Source organism: Scyliorhinus canicula, chromosome 17, assembly GCF_902713615.1.
Source record: "Scyliorhinus canicula chromosome 17, sScyCan1.1, whole genome shotgun sequence".
In the NCBI taxonomy this organism is placed as follows: domain Eukaryota; kingdom Metazoa; phylum Chordata; class Chondrichthyes; order Carcharhiniformes; family Scyliorhinidae; genus Scyliorhinus; species Scyliorhinus canicula.
Genome location: NC_052162.1, coordinates 122,555,241 through 122,561,240, shown reverse-complemented (window position 1 = coordinate 122,561,240; position 6,000 = coordinate 122,555,241).

Below are 6,000 nucleotides of genomic sequence, written 5' to 3'. Positions count from 1 at the left end.
TGGTGGGTCAGCTGCAGAGGGATTGGGGGTGCAGTATGAGTAGGGGGAGAAGGTGAGTTGCCGCTGGCCCATCAGATTTCAGCGACTGACAGCAGTGATAAAATTATTCAGCGGAAGCTGGAGTGGAGGGAACATGGTATCGGATCCGGAGAGTATAAATGAGGTGTTCCAGTCAGTTTTTTGATGGGCCGGATTTCCCAGAGTTGGAGAAAGGGAAGAGGCAGACACTGGAGGAGCCGTTAGGACTAAAGGAGCTGATGGAGTGCATTGGCATGATGCAGTCAGGTAAGGCACCGGGACTGAATGGCTTTCTGGCGGAATTTTAGAAGCGTTTCCCGACGGAGAAGTGGGGGGGATTTCCGGCTATGTTGGCGCAGGCGCGTTTTCGCTATTCTTGAAAAAGGGGAAGAGTACATTGGACAGCGGTTCCTATAGACCCATCTCCCTGCTGCATATGGAGGTGAAAGTCCTGGCAAAGGTATTGGTGAGGAGGTTGGAGGGGTGTGTGCCAGGGGTGGTCTCTGAGGATCAGACGGGGTATGTGAAGGGGAGGCAGCTCTCCCGTAATATTAGAAGGTTGTTAACCGTAATTATGACTCCGTTTGGGGGGGATCGGGGTGGGGGGGGGGGGGGGGGGGGGGGGCGAGTGCCAGAGGTGATTGTGCCAATGGACGGAGAGAGGGCCTTTGACTGGGTAGAGTGGAGGTATTTGTTTGAAATCCTGAGGAGGTTTGGGTTCGGGCCGAGGTTTGTGGTGTGGGTCGGTTGCTGTATGTGTCCCAAATGTGACCAAATTGACCAATTGTCATGTTACAACAGGCCCAACTCTGATGTGAGGTAACGGTCACTTTGGGGATAAAAGTAGAGGTTCTGAAGGTCTTCCTTGCTGGCCAAGTACTGAAGACTCCCGAGGCCGAGGTCCAAGGAAATTACTGCCAAAGAAGGAGCCAAACTCCCGAGGCTGAATTCCACAAGAATTGCTGTCAAAGAAGGAGCCAGAGAGGATTACGCTGCTATAGACTGATCACCCACATGAAGTTATAAAAGTCAATGTCTTAAAGTTGCTCAGTAAACCGTCTTCATTTAATAAACTTCTTTTTAAATTCACTATCCAGAGAATTCATCCTTTGTCTTAATTAGTTAAAGTCTTGTCTGAACCAAAGTGAATTTATTAAATGGTAAGTTGGGGGTGGCTGAAATCAATTAGGTTTCAGATAAGAAGATCAGATAACAAATCTTCAATTTAAAAACTTGCATTTTTATAGCGCCTTCCACACCCATAGGACGTCCCAAAGTGCTTTATAGCCAATGAAGTACTTTTGAAGTGTAGTCTCTGTTGTAATGTAGGAAACACAGCAGCCAATTTACACACAGAAAGATCCCACACACAGCAATGTGATAATGAGCAAATGTTTTTAGTGATGTTGATTGAGGTTTAAGAGTGAAGATTGATTCCCCCCTCCATGACCAAATGTCGTTTGATATTAAATGTGAAAAACGTTGTGAGCATTTGTTTAGGCAGCACAATTTATCATTAGAAGATGCAATATGTTTATGCCAAGTGAGTGAGCTTGCCGCGAGTCAGTCTGCAGATATACAGTCCCGGGAAAAAGCCGCGAAAGAAGACAAGGTTGCTGATGCCATTACAGCTGTGGCGCAGTGAAAAAAAAGACTCGCTGCAGCTGGCAGCCATTTTACAAATGACATCAGCAGCTTGGTGATGTGTGCACGTTGTGACCACGCCCACCAAGGAATAAAATGCCCAGCCATTGGGAAAGTATCCACAAACTGTGGCAAACTGTATCATTGTGCTTCACAGTGCCGTTCAAGTACAAAAAAGCCTCCAATTAACACAAAAAACTTTTTTAACAAGGCCCTGAAAATTCAAAGTGTGCAAAACAAAGCAAAATTTTCTCATTCTGATATTGATGCACAACAATACAATTTAGAAGACACATTCTTTGTTGATGCAGTCAACAAAATTGATAATGCTGAAAAATGACAAAGCAGATATCATCTGTTCATATAAAGATTAGGACATGTCATTAAAAGTAAATGGGTCCAAAATATTTTTTAAGTTGGATACTGGAGCTCATGCACATTTGATCACTTTCTCACACCTCTTTCCTCCAATTGAAGCTAATAAATGGCAATGAGGGACTACAATGGCAGCATCATCAGCACAAGAGGGTTGTGTTGTCTAACAGTAAGCAACAATAATATCCACCTGCCAGTGCTATTTGAAATAGCTGATGCCAATAAATCGTCTCTACTAGGTGTTGATGCTTGTTTAACACTCAATCTTGTGGAAAGGATTCACAGCGCCAATCGATTTGTTGGTTCACAGCAAGACATCCTTGCTAGGTTTCCAAATGTGTTCACTGGCATGGGTATGTTACCGTTTACCAATAAAATACAGCTTAAAGAAAATGCTATACCAGTAATATGTCCTCCGAGAAGAGTACCAGCCCCTCTCAAAGAACATCTCAAGCAGGGACTTGACCATATGCAGAAACTGAACATATAACTGAACCTACTGGTTGGGTTAGTTCCATGGTAAGCGTATGAAGGCCTAATGGAGGTCTTTGAATATGTACAGACCCAAAGGATCTGAACAGGAATATCAGGAGAGCACTATCCAATTCCTAAGTGCAAAGAGATTACAGGAGAGATGGCAGACACGTGAAAATGTTTTCAAAGTTAGATGCTTCAAAAGAATTTTGGCAACTACAACTTGATAAGTCCAGCAGAAAGCTCTGTACTTTTAATATGCCGTATGGAAGATATTGTGTCAATCACATGCCCTTTGGAAACATCTCTGCATCAGAACTTTTCCATAGTGCAATGGAAACCATTACAGAAGGTATTGGGGTGGGGAACGGGTATACGTCGATGATGGGGCAGCACGGTAGCATGGTGGTTAGCATAAATGCTTCACAGCTCCAGGGTCCCAGGTTCGGTTTCCGGCTGGGTCACTGTCTGTGCGGAGTCTGCACGTCCTCCCCGTGTGTGCGTGGGTTTCCTCCGGGTGCTCCGGTTTCCTCCCACAGTCCAAAGATGTGCGGGTTAGGTGGATTGGCCATGCTAAAATTGCCCGTAGTGTCCTAAAACGTAAGGTTGGTTGGGGGGGGGGGGGTGTTGGGTTACGGGTATAGGGTGGATACGTGGGTTTGAGTAGGATGATCATTGCTCGGCACAACATCGAGGGCCGAAGGGCCTGTTCTGTGCTGTACTGTTCTATGTTCTATGATATTATCATCGGGTCTGCAATGTCAGAAGAGCACGATTTTGTATGGATTGAAGCGCAGCAAATCCAAGTGTCAATTTGGGATTTCCAAACTGGGTTTTTGGGAGATCCCATATCTAGAATGGTGTACAACCAAACAGTGCTAAAGTTAAAGCTATATACAAAATGCCTGTTACGACAGACAAAAAAGCAGTCTTGAGAATGCTTGAAGTTGTCAACTTTCTTGGCAAATTTATTCTGAATCATTCGTCTAGGACAACAGCTCGTCGACAATTGATCAAGAAACATTTTTCTTTTTCTTGAACTTCACATGAAACAGAATGTCCGACCTCAAATCCGCACTGACATCAGCCCCTTCTCACATTTTATGATCCGACAAAGTGGACAAAGATCTTGACGGACACAAGTCAAGTCAGGGTGGGAGCTGTTTTTCTACAGAAGACTTCAAATGGCATATGCTTCCCGAGCCATGATGCCCACAGAACAATGCTGCGCAGATTGAGGAAAAACGTCTTGGGTCTGGTGACAGGTGTTGAAATATTTCACTATGTTTATGGTCTACCTACATTTGTGATTGAGACTGATCATAGGCCGCTTGTGCATATAATTCACAAGAGTCTAAATGATATTCGCCAGATTACAGGGAATCCTAATGAGACCAAGAAGATATGATTTTTGTCTAGTATACACTCCAGGAAAAGTTCTGATCTTTGCAGATACATTATCACGTGCTACTGAAATGAAGATACAAGTCCAGATCTTGTGCAGGCAAATTAAGATTAAGAAACTGCAACGGATGAAGTTTTGCAGTGAATGATTCATCACATGACTGATAGATGGCCAAATGCAAGCTGTTCTAGTTTCAGAAATGTTAAAGATGGCCCCTCTTGTGGTAAATTGAGTTTTCCTCAAACTGGATAGAATAGTCATTCCTACAAAGTGAGAAGACAGATTCTTACCCAGATCAATGAAGGACACCAGGATGTTGAGAAATGTAAGTGACACACGAGGCAATCCGTGTATTGGCCTGGCATAAAGTCAAACATTGGAAATTATGTTTCTGACTGTGACATTTATCAAAGAAACTAGTCTGCTCAACAAAAAGATAAATTCACAATGATGAATACAATTCCATGGTCTGAAGTGGGAATAGATGTTTTCTACTTTCAAGGCAAAGACTACCTCGTCATTATTGACTATTACTCAAATTATCCAGAAGTGATTAAACTTACAAACTCGAGTTCAAAATCAGTCATCAAGGCAACTGAAGATGTTTTTTATAGACACGGGATACCATTGATGGTCGAAATGGACACTGGACCTTGTTTCGACAGTTGGGAATGGACCCAGTCCAATGGGAAGGCTGAGAAAGGTGTTGGTATTGTGAAGAAATTGTTGAAGAAAGCATATGAGGCGAGACAAGATTTTTTGCTAGCTTTATTAATAGAGCTTTATTATAGAGCTGCTCCTTTATCGACAAGTCTTCCGTCAGCGCAACCTCTTCTAACAGACAGCTGCATACCACATTGCCAGCCTAACTGTACCAAATCTTGATGATAAACCAATGGTAAATAAGATGAGACAGCAGCAGCAAACTCAAAACTTTGTATTACAACAAGTCAGCCAAACAGCTGATTCCACTAGTTCCAGGATATTGTGGACGTGTATAAGATCCAACAGGTGGATTGTGTTTTAAGTCAGGCAGCTCCACATTCCTATCTTGTAAAAACATCTGATGGTTCGATATTCAGGAGAAATTGTTGTGCATTGCTGAAGGTGAAGCAACCTCCAACTCCAATTCAACATCCAATTAAATCTCAACAATTGTTTTCCAACAGTAGGTTTCCTGGACATTGGTTAAAACTGAGTACTTCATCATCTGATGCTCAACTTACTGATGCAAACATGAATCAAAAGAAGAAAAATTCTGACTCAATGACAGTTGGATTGAGAAGATCAACAAGATCAAGGAAGAAACCGGATTGTCTCAATTTATGAACTGGAAAACACTAATTTAACTCATGTGTAACATTTACTGATGTTCATTATTGTACATTGTCCATACGCTGCCTGTATGTAAATTTGAATGCAAGAATCACATTTTCCAAAGAAAGGGGGATGCCACAATATGTGGATATTATAAAGCACATAAAGGGTTAATGTTACTACTCTAGTCACTAGATGGTGCTATAGAGCAACCATATACATATCACTTGTCTCCTTGACTTCTGGGAGAGAGTGGAAGGGAGCCAGACAGAGTAGATGTGAGATAGTTTAACTGATAGAATAATTTAGTGTTGCGTTGCAGAAGTGTTGTGTCATCTTGACTTGTCTAATTCCTTAGTAATATGTTCAAATCTAATTCAGTGCAGTGTAATAAATTAGCTTTCTTTGTTAAACACTGCTTGTTGTTCTTTGTTAACACTACAACCTTCACCATCCTGAAAGACTAAAACAATGAACACAACAATCTCTCACTTGGAGATGATGCTCTCTGGTCTTAGACTCTCCCATAAGAGGAAACATCCTGTCAGTATCTATCATGTCGGCCCCCTGAGAATCCTGAACGTCTCAATGTGGTCACCTCTCATTCTTCCAAACTCCAATTAGTACAGGCACAACCTCTCCTCATCAGAAAATCCCTTCAACCCTGGATCGACCTTGTGAACCTTCTCTGAACTGCCTCCAATGCTAGTATATATTTCCTTAGATAAGGCGACCAAAACTGTTCACAGTATTTATGGTGTGGTCTA